General features: G+C 44.4%; 1 long non-coding RNA gene across 1 annotated transcript in view; it reads left to right on the forward strand.

Moving 5' to 3' along the window:
* The first annotated feature begins 759 nt into the window (after nt 1–759).
* LOC104673823 overlaps nt 760–20,966 on the forward strand; it is a 151,010-nt gene continuing 130,803 nt past the window's right edge. The window contains exons 1-2 of the long non-coding RNA XR_749566.1: nt 760–839; nt 12,571–12,647. This is a non-coding gene — a long non-coding RNA (uncharacterized LOC104673823). The remainder of the gene's footprint in view (nt 840–12,570; nt 12,648–20,966) is intronic.

Raw genomic sequence — 20,966 nt, forward strand, 5'->3', positions numbered from 1 at the left:
TTTGCTAACAAACTTCAGTGCTTTTTAAATAAATGTTAAATACATTTTAAAATCATCTTTCAATTATCTTTTGAATCTTCAGGTCTTCCTGACACAAGAAAGTCTTTTCTCCCAACATTTAACAGAGGCCTTTTTGCTAACAAAATTTAGTGCTTTAAAAAAAATGTTAAATACTTTTTAAAATCATCTTTCAATTACCTCTTGAATCTTCAGATTTTCCTGACACAAGAAAGTCTTTCTTTTCTCCCAACATTTAACAGAGGCCTTTTTGCTAACAAAATTTAGTGCTTTTAAAATAAATGTTAAATACTTTTTTAAATCATCTTTCAATTATCTCTTGAATCTTCACATTTTCCTGACACAAGAACAGAAGGATATATGATCAAGAAAATACTGTTGGTATTTGCTTTCTTCTCATTTGGGAATTAGAGAGAAAAAAATGTGTAGAAATATGCTAAGTATGTAGGAAACACTAAGAAATGTAAAGTGACATAGAAAAATATAATAATAAGCCAATAATTATAAATGCAACCCATGGAAATGAAGGTGCCCTGCATAGAGGTGGGTAGCACACAGCGGTTATGGCTTCTGACACACACTTCAAGGGCCGCTGAGAAAGAATCTGGATCTGGAATGAACTTACAGAGAAGAACAGATCATCATGGTGGACAGGAGGCAGGACTAGATTGCAGCTCCGGACAGGGCAGCATGCGGGGCTCGCATTGTGAATTTTAGCTCCAGATAGACTGCAAGAACAAACCAGCAGTCCTGAGAGGACCCACAGACCTTCTGAAGGAAGCGGACTGCTCCTGCAGGACCCGGGAGACCCCCGCAAAGATGTGAGTGCCCCAACTGCAGAAGTGGAAAAGGGAGACCCTCCTCTCCCAAACACACACCCCCACTGGGGAAGCTGAAGGTCTGTTTGCGGGAGGATTTCCAGCTTCACCTGGGGCTGGGTCCATCTGGAGAGCCAGGAGAAATACAGGGGGAGAGAAAGCAGCGGAAAGGCCGGGGGGCCGCTGGGTCCCAGAGCAGCCCATTCCTGCTGACGCCACAGGCATTCATCGGGAGAGGAGCGGGCAGAACTCCACAGGGAGAAGGAAATCTCTAGCTGAACTTTGTCACAATTTGAACTGGGTGAGAATCCTCCTGGCCAGAAGTCAGAGGAGGGCACGAATCCGGTGTGCAGCCTCCACAGGCGGGGGAGGAACCAAGTCTTTTTCTCTGGCAGCTGCGAGGCGGGTAGCCTGGGGCAGGTTTTCAAGCCCGTTTCCCTCTCCCACCTGGAAACGGACTGCGGACTGTTGGGGGGTGCACGGTGGCAGTGAGACCGGCCCCTCGGTTTGCATGGGAGCTGGGTGAGCCCTGTGATCGCCGGCTTTCCCCCACTTCCCTGACAACCTGCATGACTCAGCAGAGGGAGCCATAATCCTCCTAGGTACATAACTCCAGTGACCTGGGAGTCTCACCCCCAGCCCCCACAGCAGCCGCAGCAAGGCCTGACCAAGGAGAGCCTGAGCTCAGACACGCCTATCCCACCCCCACCTGAGGGTCCTTCCCTACCCACCCTGGAGGCAGAAGACGAAGGACATAAAATCTACGCCCCTGGTAGCAGAAGACAAAGGAGTTCTAGGGCCCCGCCCACCACCGGTTCCTCTCCACACTACCACAGCTGATGCTCTCTGGAAAGCGCCACCTCCCGGCAGGAGGCTGTAACACCAGCACAAAAATAGAGCATTAAACCCTCAGAGTCCATTGCACTCTCCTTGCCTCCCATCGCCACCTCCACTGGAACAGGCGCTGACATCCATGGCTGACAGACCCATAGACTGTTCACATCACAGGGCGCTGACATCCATGGCTGACAGACCCATAGACTGTTCACATCACAGGACATTGCAGACAAACCCCAGTACCATCCCGGAGCCGGGCAGACTCCCTGGGTGGCTAGACCCAGAAGAGAGACAACAATCACGGCAGTTTGACTCTCAGGAAGCCACATTCGTAGGAAAAGGAAGAGAGTACTACAGCAGGGGAACACCCCGGGGGACAAAAGAACAGCCTTCAGCCCTAGACCTTCCCTCAGAGAGCCTACCCAAATGAGAAGGAACCAGAAAACCAACCCTGGTAATATGACAAAATGAAGCTCTTCAACACCCCTTTCAAAATCACACTAGTTCACCAGCAATAGATCCAAACCAAGAAGAAATCCCTGATTTAACTGAAAAATAATTCAGGAGGTTAGTTATCAAGCTAATCAGGGAAGGAACCGGCACACAGACCAATGGAACAGAATAGAGAACCCAGAAATAATCCCAAATACTTACAGCCAATTGATCTTTGACAAAGCAAACAAAAACCTAAAGTGGGGAAAGGACACCCTTTTCAACAAATGGTGCTGGGATAATTGGCAGCCACATGTAGGGGAAAGAAACTGGATCCTCATCTCCCACCGTATACAAAAATCAACTCAAAATGGATTAAGGACTTAAACCTAAAACCTGAAACTATAAAATTTCTGGAAGAAAACATCGGAAAAACCCTTCTAGACATTGGCTTAGGCAACGATTTCATGACCAAGAACCCAAAAGCAAATGCAATGAAAACAAAGATAAATAGCTGGGACTTAACTAAACTAAAGAGCTTTCACAAGGCAAAAGGAACAGTCAGCAGAGTAAACAGACAACCCACAGAGTGGGAGAAAATCTTCACAATCTACACATCTGACAAAGGACTAATACCCAGAATCTACAACAAACTCAAACAAGTCAGTAAGAAAAAAACAAACAATCCCATCAAAAAGTGGGCTGAGGACATGAATAGACAATTCTCAAAAGAAGGCATTCAAATGACAGCAAACATGAAAAAATGCTCAGCATCACTAAGGATCAGGGAAACGCGAATCAGAACCACAAAACGATACCACCTTCCCCTGCAAGAATGGCCATAATCAAACAACCAAAACACAGTAGATGTTGGCGTGGACGCGGTGAACAGGGAGCACTTCCACACTGCTGGCGGGAACGTAAGCTAGTACAGCCACTATGGAAAACAGTGTGGAGATTCCTTAAAGAACTAAAAGTAGATCTACTATTTGATCAAGCAATCCCACTACTGGGTATCTACCCAGAAGAAAATAAGTCACTATTTGAAAAAGATACTTGCACATTCATGCTTATAGCAGCATAATTCATAATTGCAAAATCATGGAACCAACCCAAATGCCCATCAATCAACAAGTGGATAAAGAAACTGTGGTATATGTATCCAATGGAATACTATGCAGCCATAAAAAGAAATAAATTAACAGCATTTGCAGTGACCTGGATGAGACTGGAGACTATTACTCTAAGAGATAATTCAGAAATGGAAAACCAAACCATCATATGGTTCTCACTGATATGTGGGAGCTAAGCTACGAGAACACAAAGTCATAAGAACAATGCAATGGACTTTGCAGACTTGGGGGGAAGAGTGGGAGGGGGAAGGGATAAAAGACTACAAATATGGTGCAGTCTACACCGCTCGGGTGATAGGTACACCAGCATCTCACAAATCACCACTAAAAAACTTGCTCATGTAACCAAATACCACCTGTACCCCAATAACTTATGGAAAAATAAAAAAAAGAAGCAAAGTACAAACGAACAAAAAATAATTTATAGCATGAATATGTTAAAAAGAAAAAACAAAACCCACAGAGACAAGATAAGAGATAAAAGGAGATGATGCACTATCTATTCTGTGTGAGGGGGAGGGGGAATAGAAAGAGCACGAAACAAGTTCAATTAAGCAATTATTCAAAAACTTCTGGATTCTCTCTCTCTCTTTTTTCCTGAAAAGACCAGATATTGAAAAGAAGTTCAAAAATGTATGTACTGACACAGAATTGCTAGAACTTGGGTGACAGATTTTTTTTTTTTTGAGACGGAGTCTAGCTCTGTGGCCGGGGCTGGAGTGCTGTGGTGCTGTCTCGGCTCACTGCAACCCTGGCCTCCCGGGTTCAAGCGATTCTCTTGCCTCAGCCTCCCGAGTAGTTGGGACTATAGGCGCCGCCACCACGCCAGGCTAATTTTTTTTTTTTTTTTTTGAGGCATAGTCTCACTCTGTCGCCGGGGCTGGAGTGCAGTGGCCAGATCTCAGCTCACTGCAAGCTCCGCCTCCCGGGTTTACGCCATTCTCCTGCCTCAGCCTCCCGAGTAGCTGGGACTACAGCAGGCGCCCGCCACCTCGCCCGGCTAGTTTTTTTTTGTATTTTTAGTAGAGACGGGGTTTCACCGTGTTAGCCAGGATGGTCTCGATCTCCTGACCTCGTGATCCACCCGTCTCGGCCTCCCAAAGTGCTGGGATTACAGGCTTGAGCCACCGCGCCCGGCCAATTTTTTTGTATTTTTAGTAGAGATGGGGTTTCACCGTGTTGGCCAGGATGGTCTTGATCTCCGGACCCGGTGATCCGCCCACCTCGACCTCCCAAAGTGCTGGCATTCCAGGCGTGAGCCACCGCGCCTGGCGGGCGAAGGATTCTCTTTGTCTAATGCAAATAAAGACGACAAGGACAGGCATTTCACCACTGTTTGGCGAGAAGAGACCCTCTTGTGGATTCTCTGTAAAACTGGTCAGTATCTTCCACATAATAGAATTCTGTTTCAAAACAAAACAAACAAAAAAAGAATTCTGTTTCAAAAATCCAAAATCCTTGCACTAGAAATCAGTGTTACCTGAAGTCTTGAAGGAGCTGATATTTTGAGGAGGAAAGAAACATCCTGGGGGTTGGGGCGCTCTGCTCGGGGACGCCTCCCACCCCCCACGCGCCGCGAGGCCTCCCGGGGCGCCCCGGCCCGAGGGACGCGGAAGGGCGCGTGAGGGGGCGGGTGTGGGGCGGGTGTGGGGCGAGCCTGGGGCGCGTGTGGGGGCGGGTGTGGGGCGGGTGTGGGGACGGGTGTGGGGGCGGGCGTGGGGCGAGCCTGGGGCGCGTGTGGGGGCGGGCGTGGGGCGGGCGTGGGGCGGGTGTGGGGGCGGGTGTGGGGGCGGAGGAGCTAGAAGGCAGAGTGAAGTGGATGCGGCTGGCGCTCCGAGGCCGTACTTCGCCTCCCGGTGCGAGCCCCTTGATGGAGCCTATTTGCTGCGACTGTGAGGACGCCCGAGCGCGGGCTCCCGGGTTGGCCCCGCTGCCGCGCTTCCGGGGGTTGGGTGTGAGCCTCGCGCCCAGGGCGCACGGTCCTTCCCGCAGGGGGCGCGGCGGCTGCGACCCCTGGGCCCAGGGCAGAGGCCGACCGCAGCGTGCGGGCCCCGGGCCTGCCTTCCCGCTGAGCCAGCGCTAGCTGTGCGCGTCCTGTCCAGGAAGGTCTCCAAGGGCCCCCCTCTGTATTCCCAGTGTGCTGACAGCCCGTGAAATTGAGCGTGGCCGCTGAGGTTGTCACTCTTGATGGGAGCATGTTGGAGATGACGCGCACTCTCAGCACCGGGCTCACTGGAAGTCATGGGAAATGACCAGACCGCGGCCGTGGCCCTGTATTCCACGGACAATCTGGCCTGAGATCTGGAACAAAGAGAAGGCGCGGTCGGCACGGGAGCTGCTGTTCGCTCTGAGGAAGCGCCCAGCTGTCCCCAGGCCATGGCGCCAGCATGTGGTGAATCCGACTTCCTGGGAAGGACTGATCCGCTACCACCATTGAGCGCCGGCGGAGAAGCCTGTGTCCAAGAACGTACCGGGAAAGCCCTCTTCATCGGGCTGACCACTGCCAGCCTGCAACAGGCATCTTTGGGATGGCTGCATGCGCTGGCAACCAAGGTGCTGGGACCTACCACGCTTCCCTCGCTCTGCAGGAGTAGCTGCCAGCACTGACGCGCGAAGACAGTGCAAGCTGACATCTCCTGCAGCCCAGCCATGGCCATTATCTGCAGCCATCAGCCAGCCACCCGCAAGACGTTGGAGAGATCGATGCAGAACCTCTAGATGAAGATTAAGGCGAAGGAGAAGAAGGAACAGGTGGCCGAGGTCTGGAGGGAGATGAGGAGGGCGATGGCTGACCACAAGACTTGGAAGTCCAGAAGTTTCCTGGAGAAGAAGAGGCCGCTGCTGGAGAAGTTCCTGGAGCAGCGGGCACGACTGAGTGCACGGGCCACGCACAAGGAGGAGACCAAGCAGGCGGCCTTGGGCACGTCCGCGCTCGACGCCCTGGACCTCGCGTCAGCATTGCCTGCTGAAAGTGTTTCGAGTGCCTGCCACTGGAGATCTACAACGGAAAGCAGTGGAGAGGTGCGCCTAGGCTCCCACGGACATGGCAGGAGAAGCCTTTTGAATTCTGACGACCAGCGGTGTCTCCGTTGAAACAACTTTTTTGTTCACTATTAAAACAATATTGGGGAATTTTGTACAATAAAATATTTTGTACAAAATAAAAGATTTACGATTTTTAATCAGAAATAAAGGGGTAGATAGAATACGTGCTTTTGGGCCGGGCGCGGTGGCTCAAGCCTGTAATCCCAGCACTTTGGGAGGCCGAGGCGGGTGGATCACGAGGTCAGGAGATCGAGACCCTCCTGGCTAACACGGTGAAACCCCGTCTCTACTAAAAATACAAAAAACTAGCCGGGCGCGGTGGCGGGCGCCTGTAGTCTCAGCTACTCGGAGGCTGAGGCGGGAGAATGGCGTAAACCCGGGAGGCGGAGCTTGCAGTGAGCTGAGATTGCGCCACTGCACTCCAGCCTGGGCGACACAGCGAGACTCCGTCTCAAAAAAAAAAAAAAAAGAATACGTGCTTTTGAAGATTAAGTGGAAGTTCTAGAACTCCTTATTCTTAAAGAAAAGAACAGCTCAAAATTCTAATTAGAAAACAAAATAGGATGTAATAAATATCTTTTGTGTAATATAAACAATATATGGAACAGCTTTAACCTTTACATGTATGGATACTTTGCAGGTAAAATGAATCCACAGGAAACACTAGAAGAGTTGACTAGAGAAGTTTTCCAAAATCATCCTTTCAAAGAAGAAATCGAGTAAAAAATATCTACTGTTAAAATTTATTGTTGGGTTCTAATTTTGTAAAGAATGGTATTACATCAACGCTTTCCTGTCAGGCAGCTTGTTCACAGCGCTCTCTCTCTCTCTCTCTCTCTCTCTCTCTCTCTCTCTCTCTCTCTCTCTCTCTCTCTCTCTCTCTCTCTCTCTCTCTCTCCTCTCTCTCTCTCTCTCTCTGGTTCTGTTTGCTTATCAGTGACTGTGTGGAGGCCTTCTGTAGTCCTGGAGGCCTCGGGCACCAACTTCACCGTGCATCACAGCACCCTCACCTGTTTTTGGGGATTTCTGGCCTTGTCTGTCGTAGGTATCATCTGAGTTCACCACTCTGCATAGAACCATGCCCTGCTGCCCAACTCCGGTGGGCACCATCATCCTGAGCTGTGAAGCATGGTTTCCTATGCATCCAGAGGGGTAAAAGACTGTCTATATAGGCTCGTTTCTTGATTAACCGTATTAATCCTCAAAAGAGAGCATTTACCACATTCTTTACCTGTTTGATTTCTGAGCTAATTGGCAACTTAGATGTACACAGCAGATATAATCCTAAGATGAAAACCTTGAGCTACCTGCTATTTCTTTTGACATAGAAAAGAGCTCCAAAAGATCCACAGAATCAACCTGTGCTATTTAAAAATGTGAACACAAATCGGAACCAATGAGGTATTTTAGAATTGTAACTTTAGTGGTTTTGGAGAGCGCCCTCTAGAGCACTGTGAGAAAATTACCCTGAATGTGGGAAGTTGAGGAGAGATGAGATGGAGGAAACAGTTGCCAGGGCTATGGTCTGAACGTATGCCCTGAAGTTCATGTGTGGAAACTCAGTGTCCAGTGCAACAGTGTTGAGAGGTGGGACCTAAGAGAGGTGATTAGGCCATCAGGGGTCTGCTGACGTGAATGGATTGATGTCATTATTGGCATGGATTAGTCATCCTGAGACCGAGCTTGATATAAAAGCGAGTTTGGTCCCCTCTTGCTCGTGGGCCCTGCTGTCCTTCTGCCATAGGATGACCTAGCCTGGCGGCCCTGGCCAGATGTGGGCCCCATGATCTTGGACTCTCCAGTCTCCAGAACTGTAAGAAATCAATCTTTGTTCTTTATAAACTACCCAATCTGTAGTGTTCTGTTATAGTAGTGCAAAGCCGACTAGGACAGCCAGTATTTTATGATTATAGCAGGAAGGGAAAGCTAATAAGACTGAAAGGTGAGGTAAGATCTTGGGGTGGTACTTTTCAATTTGGTGGGAATTTATGAGTGCTATTAGAAAAGAAAAGGTGGAATTGAAGATACTGAAAGGGAAAGAAAGAACATGCTGGATGGGTGAACAGGTAGCAAGGTACCCTAGGCATTGAGAGATTGAGAGATAGTGTCACTCTGAGCTCAGAAGCATGGTGAGCTGTGAGAGGCACTTACACCTTCCTCTCCTATGGGATACCAGTTTTTAGGTGGTGTCCAAATGCCACTGAGTCAGTCTTCCTTGATAAAAAGTGCATGTTATTAGTAACAGGTGAGACCTGTATTAGGGTATCGAAGGACAGGGCTATTTACCCTGGGCCTTCTGTTTTAGGGGAGCACGCAGAGCTACAGGTTGAGCAGAGAGTCAGCCAGGTAGGTTAATCAGGTGGTGTTAAAACATAATGTTCAGTCCTCTTTCTCTAAATGTCATTGGGTCTCCACCTTTCTACATTCACAGGTCTCTCAGAATATGCTCTAGTAACTTCCTTTCGACTTCAAGACAGCCTTTCATGCTCACTCTACTGTTCTTGTTTCGCCTGTAGGAAACATTCTTGGGAGAAGGAGAGACACACGTGGCAGGTTTGCCTTAGGGTCTGCACTGCCAAGGGTGCTCCCAGTTGCAGCTCACAGATCACAGTGCAAGGGAAAGTCATGCTCTCTTTCAAAAGATAAAATGTCTCTTTTTCAAGAAAATTTTACACAGCCAAGTAGAAGCCGAGCATATATCCTGTCCCATTTGGTCTTTCTCCCAGGCATAATGCACTCTAGCGTTTGGAATACGGTAATCTTATAAAGTCACTTTTTTTTTTTTCCCCAAATTTGACAAGAAACTGTTGAGAGACATGAGGTGAATGGACATACTAGTTTAATCATTACAAAATAAAATAGTTTTACCTAGTAAGACAGCTAATTTTTATTGTGTGAGAGGACAGCCCTTTAAGGGAATCTATTACAATTTTCTGTTTTAAAGAAAAAAAAAAACTTATTCTAGGCTCCAAATTCCACAAATAACTATATTATTATGTACAGACTTATAGGAATCCTTGTGCTATCACCATCAGCAGAGGATAAAGTCCAGGAAAAATGAAGTATGACCATGGAAAATCAAGCCTTTTAATGTCTTCGCAGCACAAAACCACTGTCAGTCATGAAACACGCCCCTGCCTCCTGGACTGTTACTGGAAACTTAGTTCACTAAGTATACTGAGTCAAAAGGGAAGTTATAGGAAAATATGAGTTCTAGACAGTAAAACACCCATCCCAATGATTCATAATATAAATTGTTTAGAGATAAAGGAGAGAAAAAGGAGACTCCCACACATAATAGACATTATATTCAGCTGCTTAACAAAATGAGAGAAAGAATCAAAGTGACATGGCTTTGAAAGGAGTACTTTGCTATATGAGACTATGAACAGCCAGCACTGAATATCTAGGATGGGCTAGACATTATAACAAACACTGGGCCTGTGTCATCTCCAGTTCTCACAATGACCTTAGAAGTGAGAAAATCCCCCTCCCCTCCCTCCCTCCCTCCCTCCCTCCCTCCCTCCCTCCCTTCCTTCCTTCCTTCCTTCCTTCCTTCCTTCCTTCCTTCCTTCCTTCCTTCCTTCCTTCCTTCCCTCCTTCCTTCCCTGTCTCTTTCTTTCTTTCCTTCTTTCTTTCTCTCTCTTTTTCTCTTTCTTTTCTTTTCTTTCTTTCTGTTTTTTTTTTTTTAGAGTCTTACTCTTGTCACCTAGGCTGGAGTGCAATGGCATTATCTTGGCTCACTGCAACCTCCACCTCCCGGGTTCAGGTGATTCTCCTGCCTCAGCTTCCTGAGTAGCTGGGATTACAAGCACCGGCCACCATGCCCAGCTAATTTTTTGTATTTTTAGTAAAGACAGGGTTTCACCATGTTGGCCAGGCTGATCTCGAACTCCTGAATTCAGGTGATCCACCCGCCTCAGCCTCCCAAAGTGCTGGGATTTGGCATGAGCCACCACGCCCAGCCTTATCTGTCCATTTCATACATGAGACACCTGGGGTTCATAGAGAAACTATAGTTAGATGCTTTGCATGTAGATGTGCCTGGACCCTAAACCCATGCATGATCTTTCTCTATCTCTTGATGCCTGATTACACTGTAGGATACTGTTATTTGATGAAACGCTAAGATAAAGTACAATAATATCCAAAGAAAAGTAAGTCCCATTGAATACAAAATAATCACATCCTATAATAATTAAATTAAAAGTTAAAAACAAAGGAACTCAATGTGAAATTAAGTCAAATGTTGAAAATAGCATTTGTTTTGGGGGAAAAAAGTGCCACTGAGAGATGAGGCTGTGTGGTCTTGAACAGACAGAGGTTGCCATGATTGTATAACTTGGGATCCTATTGTTTTGGGCTGTTCCTTAATTTGCCCTTGAGGGCTCTTTTCTGGCAAATCACCTGTGTCGTGAGTCTGGTATTAAGACTCGTTAACTGTCTCTCCCAAGCGGAGAGTACAAAGATAAATTCTCCACAGCAAGGAAGCAGCAGTACTAGAATATCCTACTGCCGCTTCCCTTCTGGCCTACTCAAATCATCTCTCCCAAATTCTCTTTCTCTTTGTCCTCGAACATAAACAAACAAGACTTTCTCATATTAAACCTGCTACTGCTAACAATTATATTTAAAAAAAATAGGCCAGGATTTGTCCAGTTTGGCCAGAAAAACTATCTGGGTTTTTACAGAAAATATTTGCCAAACCCCGATCTAGACAAATTAGGTGATTTTAGATTGGATAATTCTTTTTATGTCGAATGATCATGATATAAACATAACTTATTTAGAAAGACAAATTGTTCAGTATTCACAGGTAAGGGACAAAGATAATGAATGAGCTTGTGTCTGCTGCCTGTTTTTCATGGTAGATCCCCTCATTAATGCCTTGGCTGGCAGTTTTCACAACACCTCTAGTTGTTTGCTAGCAGAAAATTAATGCTGACCAACTTTCAAAGTTCCTAACTCTTATTTTTGTGTTTCAAACATAAGATCACCTGATAAATTATTCCTTGCAGCCTCTGAGTGGCAGGCCAGCCGGTCTATTTTCTCCCTCAGAATAACAGCAACAAAGATCGACTTGCTTCTTTCATTATTTACACGTGAATCCTCATCAACTACTTTATCGGACCTCTATGCTGAGAGTCCTCACACGCTCGAAACTTAAATTCAGCAGCAGACATGTGTGAACAGGCTTCAAAGGCAGTTTCCAAATGTACTGTCCTTTTGGGATTAGAGCCCAGAAAGCCTCACGGGACATGATGGCTTTTCTTGAGAAAAGTTGGGCTGCACTGTAAGTGTGAATGATGTGCAGAGGAGACACTAACAGAAGATGGATGTTTGATATTGCAGCTGAGCCTGCTGCAGCCCTCCTTAGACATCTCACAGCATTTTCCATCTTGCGGAATGCCGCCATCAGGTCGTCAAGAAAAGTCATGAGTGGGATTCACGGGACAGTTGTTTATTTCCAACGACTCGTTCGCTTGCTAAAACGCAAGCAGGAACTTCACAAACAGAATTTCCTGAGACCGTGCTAGTGGATGTGCTGAAGGCAATCTAATGAGGTAGAAAGACTGGAATCTGGGATCCCAGTGACCCAGAATGAGTTTAAACTCATTCTGCCATTTCTTTGTCAACATAGTAAGAGGCACTTAACTGCTCAGAGTGTCAGCAACCTCACCTGGAAGATGAGATGTTTTCATAGGGCTGTTTGAGAATTAATGTGACAATATAGGTAGCATACCTCATTGCATACCTAGCAGGCATGCAATAAATATTATTACATTATTTCCATCCACTAGGATTCTACACTCTTTTGATGTTTTGAGACACATAATACTTATAAGAGGTCCACGGAAATACTATACTCTGAAAATGGCCAAAAAGACACACACACACCCCTTACTTGTATGTAACATAAACATAATCTTTGCATAACTGAGTGGGGAAAGACCCCCCAGTCTGGGTCTCATTGTGGTGATTCGTCTCTCTGGCTTATATTCTTCATCTGCAAAGTGAGAGGATGGAACCAACGCTGTCGCAGGGCCGCACGGACGACCAGTGTCTGTGGCGCTCCAATCCTGATGCTGTGAGCGTGTTGCTCACAGGTCGCAATTATCCATTCCTCTTTATTTGAATTGGTACTAAGTGCAATATTACATTTATACTTGGCCTGGAAATGTGATTCTGTACTTTAACATATGCATGAATATGAGATTTTGTAAATTTGCTTTAAATAAGATAAGGAAGTGCCACCTTCAGGCTCCCCCTCTGTCTTCTGCTCACAGCTGAACGCAACAGCCCCTGGTTTCCTGCTCTGTGAGGAACGGCTGGACCACATCTCCTGCTGCTGACAAGTGTCCGAGTAAGCCAGCCTTCTCATCTCCACTCTCCTTCTCTCGCGCCCTTGCTCTTTCTTTCTCTGCAGGTTTTTCTCATCCCTACTTCCTCACTTGGGGAAAGGAATGAAGTACTTTGGTTTAAATATCTCCACCTGATTTTTAGACTGCATGTGGGAATGAAAGCCAGAGACATGGAATAATATGAACAATAAATGTTTCTGCTAAACTGCGTCAGTGTGAACCAAGAAAGATGACTGAGAGTTGATCAAATGCTTTTTCCAAATATGATTGTTGTTTGCACTGTTTTTGTCTCCTTGTGCCTGATTTCCTTTATAGAACTGAAGTGGTGTCTCTGGTCTCCTGAGATTGCATGCTTCACTCTCTCCTTTTTAATCACACTGCAAGCTATTATTATGAGTACAGCAATGAACAAAATAAATCCTCTTACAGTAGGCAGATATCTCCTCCACGAGATAATTATCAGATCTCATGGGAATTTGTTTTTAAACTCACTTCATAATGATGGCCCTCCTCTCTGAAAATGCTTCATCACATTTAATATAATGTAATCATAAACCATGGTGGGATGCATGGAAGTTGTTTAAAAGCCATTTCCTGAGAGGGAAGGGATGGGGAAAGTTAATTATATCTAATGGCCCTTGATCTCCCATGAGAATAGTCCTTCCCACCTGATAGAAAAGAGTGGTTTGAGAAACCAGGAAATCTGATAAGTAGCTTCACTGTTCTGTGAAAGGTGAGTGGTCCGCTTGTACTGGATGTCAAAGCTACTGTCTAAATGAGAAGCATTTAGAGTTGCATATGCCTTATAGAAAAAGTGACAAGCAGAATAAGGACCAAAGCTAACACCTAAAATGAAAGAAGAAATTTTCGTTTGTTTGTTTGCTTAATGATGGCAACTATCCTGAAGGCTTTACCTATTGGCAAAGATAGCAGATAACGAACTATCGATCCGGAAGTTGTTCAGGAAATGCAGAGCTTAACTAAATTGTCTATTTTCCCTTGGAAGGTACATTGATGTAGTGGGGGTTGACAATCTATTGATCCACTCCCAAAATTCCTCTGACCCACACTAATTAAAAAGAAAAGGAAGAAAAAAAGACCTTGAGTATACTCTCTCTGAGCCCAGTTGACATCTAAGAAATAATCCTGTAAAGACAGAAGTACTTGTGCCTCCCTAAATCTGACATCACTGTCATGCTACTCGGCCTTGTGACCCATTTTGAGTTTTATCAGTGCCACACGTAAAAAACAGCAGTTAAATCTTTCACCTTGAAGCAGACACTTAACATTTTAGTACTAAGTGAAGTACAGTGGATTTTCTCTTGCTTGTATGGGACAGGAGCACAGATAACCTCTTTGAAGATGTTTTCTTTTTCACTCATTTCTGAAATAAGGTGCAGTGGGGATTCTTGTTTCAGATGAGAGATCCACTACTTTATAAAGCCCTGTCAACTGTTAGAGGTGTTGAAGCCAGAGCGACTCTATCTTGAGCGAGGGGCAGGAAAATGATGCTGGGACTTGCTGGGCCGCATTCCCAGAAAGCCAGGCATTCCTCGCCTCTAGGTGTTTCTGGTTAAGGAAACAGATTAATAATGTTTATTAAACAAACCTGACCTAGGGGGGTCCCGATAGCCCGATATCTGGAGAACAAAGGCGTTCCTAATTTTGCTTTAAAGATAATCATACTGATGCCTGCAAAATACAGTAATTAAGAAAATTAATCCTTTATCACAAACCCTTGTGGCAGAGCACATCTCCCCATGTAAACAAGCATTGTACCTGGGGTGGACGTGTTCCTCCTCTTACTTTTGGAAACGCCTGACTCAGTCTATGGAGTAGCTGTACTTTCGCTACTTTCTTAATCAACTTGCTTTTACTTTGCACTGGGGACTCACCCTGAATTCTTTCGTGGGAGAGATCCAAGGACTGTCTTGTGGGGTCGGGATCGCGACCCCTTTCTGGTAACACAACCTCACGGCCTTAAAATTCTAAAATGGAGCCCATCAGAATCAGGCACAATAAGAAGAGTACTGCAGTGAGCTGGGAAAGAGAAGCTCATTATCTTCATGACTCAGATCTCATTTTAACATATGTATCTGCTTAGTTAATATATATCCATTATATATCCGTATGTGCCAAGCACGGTGTCTAACATTGTGAGATGGAAAGATGAATTGGTTTGATTACTTGGAAAGAAATAAACAAGTTAATCACATCCACACCAAAATGTAATAAGCCTTGCAACAAATATACGTACACTGTGGGGAGAAAAGATACAGGAGAATTTAAATTATTAAGGAAGTTTCCCTAAGATGTGAGTAAGCATTTGGTTGATAAATTGGGACAGTGTCTAGTGCCTCGTATATTCAGGTGGGGTGTACAGATGCATGATCTGCATGACTCATTGGAAGTGCTCAAAGCAGTTGGATCTGTCTGTTGCAGAAATGGCAAGTCTGGAGAGCATTAGACATGAAGTTAGAGGAACAGAGGGCGCTCAAGCCGTGAAGGGACTTGTGTGCTAATGAAAGGAGTTTTTACTTTAGAAAGAAAGCCTTGGGGAGCCATTGAAGGACAGTAGGAGGTTGGCATGAACAGTCATGTACTTTAAATGTAACCCTCTGGCAGCTCTGTAGACACGCGGAGAAAGAAAACCAGAGCAGGAAGAATTGCATGTTCCTGAAAGAAAAACTCACAAGAAAGCAATCAATATAAGAAATGATTAAAGCCTGAATCATCATCATCTATTTTAATTGAATACATATTATAAGCCAGTAGCATGCTAAGTATTTTGTGAACATTATCTCGTTTACTCTTCACAAGGAACCTATGAGTGGGTACTCTGTACTCACTTCAATGACAAAGGAACTGGGGACTCAGAGAGTTTCGATCTCTTGACTGAGATTGCACAGGTGTTGATAAAACAGAGTTTAGATCCAGCTCAGTCTGGCTTCAGAATGCATGCACCAGGATGCATCATGCTGTAAACCAAAAGTGTCTGCGACAGATTTAGAGGTTTATGTTGCCAAGTTTGAGGATGTGCCTGGACTGTGGACTGTGCTTTTTCCAAAGAAGGTTTTGGGAACTTCAATACTAAAGGTGGAAAGATCAGTCAGGAGGAGAATGAGGAAAGAAAAAAAAGTAGGGGGAGGTAGAACTTAGGCAGTGTGGTAATTACATTCTTGCGAGGCTTTGGTTAGCACTCACAAAATCTTCATTTTACGTGTGAAAAGAGAGGAGTGGTGGAAAAAGTCAAGTATGCCTTTTTCTGGCTTGGCAAATCTACATTTCACATGTGAAATTACAGTTGTCTGCTTGGGAACAAGAGGAAGGCAGTTTTTTTTGTGTGACTTGCTTTCCCTTTGGCAGAGAGTTTGGGGCCCTGAGATTTTCTTTTCCTTTCACAAAGCTATATATCCAAAGTTATTGGTAAGAGTGACTTGAAGGAAATTTTGCTATTCATCAAAGAGAATTCAGGTATAGACACAGAATGTAGGGGGAAAGATGATGAGATATTTTGTAGATGTGCTGAGTTTGAGCACCTAAAAAAACCCTTAAAACATGGGAAAGAATGGGGTTGAAATGGTTTTGTCAAAGCCATAAAATGCTTCATAGTAAGTAAAGTACATGTGTTTGAATATGTTATTTCAGAAGACAATCGTCAAGTAGTAAGGATGACATTCTGTTTTACTTAGGACCCTACTCTTGAAGAATTATACCACTATCAGAAATCTTTTTGCTACACACAAAGTAATACTTAAAACTAACGCTTAAAGCACACAGTTATTAATTGCTGTTTGTAACAACCCATGAAGTTATTCCTCCAAATTACAGATGTGAAAATACAGGCAAAAAGTGGGAATTTAATCTAAGAGTATGACAATAAATTGGCATGCCTTAACTTGCTCTTACTTTGAAATTTGCTTTAGAAGGTTTTGCTAGTAGCACATCAGCTTTTGTTCTATTTTATTTCAAAATAGAATCTTATTGAGAATTTAAAGGGAAAAAAGGAAAGGGAAGGAAGACAGTTTATAATTTAATATTGTAATTTTGACTGCCACATGTGAACCAGACATCCCTGAAGACTTTGTTCTGCTGAGCAAACATGCTACACATCTCAGGACTGGACTCATCTAGATCCACTTGCTTGTAAGTTATTCCTTTCACCTAAGAACCATCACTGAGTGCTGTGAGGGTATAACAGCCTGATGGGTTCTTCTTCTGTGAGGGTGTAACAGTCTGACGTGTTCTCCTTCTGTGACGTTGTAACAGCCTGACGGGTTCTCCTTCTGTGAGGGTGTAACAGCCTGACGGGTTCTCCTTCTGTGAGGGTGTAACAGCCTGACGGGTTCTCCTTCTGTGAGGGTGTAACAGCCTGACGGGTTCTCCTTCTGTGAGGGTGTAACAGCCTGACGGGTTCTCCTTCTGTGAGGGTGTAACAGCCTGACGGGTTCTCCTTCTGTGAGGGTGTAACAGCCTGACGGGTTCTCCTTCTGTGAGGGTGTAACAGCCTGACGGGATCTTCTCCTGTGAGGGTGTAACAGCCTGACAGGTTCTTCTTGCCCACTGCCCAGAAAAGCCAGTTCACTGAGAACAGTAGGTTTTGCAGCACAGAAAGAGTTTGATAATCACAGGGCCAACCAAGCAGAAGGATGGGAGATAATTCTCAAGTCTGCCTCCCCAATAAATTCAGAGGCTAGGTGTTTTCAAGGGTAGTTTGGCGGGCAGGGGCGTAGGGAATGGGGATGGTGATTGGTTGGGTCAGGGATGAAATCACTGGAGCTGGAAACTATCTTCTTATGCTGAGTCAGTTCCTGGGTGAGGGTCACAAGACCACATAAAGCAGTTTCTTGGTATGGGTTACCAGGCCAGGTGGTGCCAGCTGATCCATCAGAATACGGGGTCCAAAAAATAGCTCAAACACCAATGTTAGGTTTTACAATAGTGATAGTATCTATAGGAGCCATTGGGAAGGGAGTTAGTTTCAGGAAAGGACTGTTGTCTTTGTTTAAAGTTAAACTATAAACCAAATTCCTCCCATAGTTAGCTTGGCCTATGCCCAGGAGTGAACAAGGGCAGCATGTGAGGTTACAAGCAAGATGGATTCAGCTATGTCTGATTACTTTTGCTATCATAATTTTTGCAAAGGTGGTTTCAAACATCTTGCTCAAACTGTACTTTTGGGTCCATGGGGCTGGACAAGCAAAAATATATAGAGAGAGGAAAAACTAATGTAGAATCAAATACATGTAGACTTCATTAGATGGCCATAGTGGGGTAGAGATACATAATGTGGAGAAAGGAGAAGTGCTTGTTTGGAGAGTGGAGTTGCCATTTTATACAGTGCTATTGGAGAAGGCCTTGCTGATGGGGTGACATTTGAGTGGGGACCTGAGTGAAGACACTGCCATTCAGGTGTCTGAGGCGAGAAAGTTTCAGGTGATGGCTTGACGATAGCGTTGGGTCGCAGTGCGCACTCTGTTGAGGTGCTGTGCTGCGGTGATGTCTTCACCGGTATAGACCAGAAGCCTGTGGCAGTGATAAGCATTTTCATAAATAGCATTTGATGCTATGTCCAGTAAGATAATAACATATTCATCTCAGGTACAATAATCACCTTTCAAACCACTATATTTCCCAGAGCAACTCGGTCCCAAACATTGCATTTAGAGAGACTTTATTGCAGTGGAGCAGAAGAGCAGAATATCCAAGATGGTTACTAACCTTTAAATTTACCTGCCATACAATATTTTATAAACTTAGCTTTTCTAGAACCAAACAGTACACAACACCAGGTTAAACCAAATTTTGGCTTCTCAGGGCAGGTATCATGATAGTTTTTCCAAGTATCTTTATCCTTCCTTGACCAATCCGTTGCCATAAAATGATAGTTTATGAGGAGAAATTTAATATCAGCTGCAACCTATGTCTTGAGGAGAATTAACCAAACAACAAATTTATTTTGTTTTACAGAGTTATCTACAGATACTGTGTTTTGAACTATTTGTTCTCTGCACTCATAAGAAATAGATAAGGTTTTGACAAATCTTTCCAGCACCAAATTCAGGGTTAGCTAATGTAATGTCCATTGTCCTAGCTTCATCTAAGTGTCTTATGAATCAATCCCAACTTATTCCCTTCCCAGTGCTGGGTCTGCAATTGTCTGGGATGCTTGTCTTTAGTCTCCTTTGCATCCAGGTTGAGCTTTACAGCAAAAGTCTCATGTCTCCTAAGAGAGAAGTCTCTTTGGATGTACATCTTCTCCTAAATCAAAACACTTCACTCTTATCTTTTGCTTCCTACTAAATGTCAGGCTTCTTCCCAAACTCTCCGTTTTGCTGCTTATACTCTGTTAAATTGGAAAATAGTTATCACCTCATAAAATTGTATGCAGCCAGCATAGATAATAAACGTAGGCAATTAATAAAGAAGCTACGGTTTTGTGAGCTCAATGTGGACCTGGTTTCTAGTTCTAATAAACATATATATGGACATTTCAACATTAGGTTTCAAATCTTATTACTAAACAAGATAGATATGCATCAGATGATTCAGTCCTCTAAAGGCCAAGCAAAGAAACAATTATAATTCCAGAGCAGCAGTAGCAGTAAACACTTTCTTGTGGCTTTATTCCAGTGTCAGCACTTCATTTTAATGATAACTGGATCTCAGCTGTTCATTGTGAAATCCTTGAATGTACTTAACAACCTGCTTAGAGTATATTGAGTTTATAGGGATGACCGAATGAAGCTTGACAATTTATCGTAGGGAAATTGTGCAGATTATATGGGAGATATTTATTGTAATGTGGGGCTGAGCAGCAGCACACAAACTGTAAAGATTTGAATAGGGCTGCATCGAAGCAGGTGGAGTCTTGCCTGCCACCGCTCTTCACCATTGTCAGGTGTCTCCTCTAATTAGTATATTTCTCTTAATTCTTGATTAGCAACTGCCAGAGCTCTCCCAAGAGCATAACACTAATATGCTAATTTGTAAAGCACTTTGCAGTTTGCAGAGCATTTGTTCACACATATTATCTTTTTAATGCTCTTAACAATCCAATAAGGTAGGTGTTATTATGGTTATTTTATATAGGAGAAAAAGAGGCCTAATGACATTGACCTCACATAGCTAGTTGACTAAGGTTGGCCTTCTTCCTCCCAATACAATGCATATTTCTTTGGGTTTTGCCTTGTTTGGCTGTCCAGCATACACTTACCTCTCCTTATTAACAGAAGACGAGCAGGTTGTCCCCATTGTGTATGTTCCTGTGGGTCAATAGGGCCCTGCCTCCCACTGGAGAAGATGCCAAAGGCCATATGCCCCTCTCTCAAGACCCGGCAGCCAGGGCATGGCTCATGACCTGGGATGAATACATTTGTTACCTGAGACTTTGAATCTTGAGGGAAAAGAAATGCAAAGATAAAGGAGTGACTAGCATATACTTAGAATTTGTTAGGTTTGTCTGGCAATGATGACATTTGCAAGACCCAACAGTGTACATGTAAGTCCACATGCTGTAAAAGTAAATATTTAAAAGTTGCAAGTTAACCTTAAAAACTCCTTAATCATAATATATATATATATATATATATATTTTTTTTTTTTTTTTTTTTTTTTTTTTTTTTCTACTCCCTGGAAAAATATGCCCTCATAAAAACCCAAGTGGCCGGGTTTGAGTTTAGAATTCTTAAATGCCTTGGGCTTGCATGCTGGATTCCAGAAGCTTGGTAATACTGGCCTCCAGGGCTTGGTCTTAGTCTGCAAGCCCTATTCCCCTACATTCGTACCCTTGGCTGTGTTTTGCTCCGTAAGAAATTTGTGCCTACACGAGTGGACAGCCTGACCTATAGATCTAAGCTTCATCCATAATCCCCAAGAGAAAGCTACACGTTGGCTACTCTTTACCTAGGTCTGCCTGTATGCACTTTCTATTTGAGTGGGTGGAGTCTGTGAAGAGGACTGCATAGGCTTTGAAGTGGGTTCAGGACTACTTGTGCAAACAATTCTGGGGTCATATGTGTCCCAACATGGTCTCAAGGCAGGGCTTGGGCTCTGGGTAACATGTATCCTCAACTTCATAGACTGTTGCCTCAGGGACAAGGCCACAGGACCAGAGTTTCTTTAAAACCCAGAGCCGGGGCAATGACCCTTCTTGCCTGGGCCTAAGTACATTCCATCTAGGAATTTGTTGCAACTTGGTTTCTAGAACTTCTTTGCTTCTTACTGGTTGTTTAAGCAGGTTCCCCTACTTCCCCTTTGTTTTCTGAGCCCTCTACATACTTCCAGTTGATTCGTTTATCTTAAAATGGCCAACTTCTTTT

The sequence above is a fragment of the Rhinopithecus roxellana genome, chromosome 2 (genome assembly GCF_007565055.1).
Source record: "Rhinopithecus roxellana isolate Shanxi Qingling chromosome 2, ASM756505v1, whole genome shotgun sequence".
Classification (NCBI taxonomy): Eukaryota; Metazoa; Chordata; class Mammalia; order Primates; family Cercopithecidae; genus Rhinopithecus; species Rhinopithecus roxellana.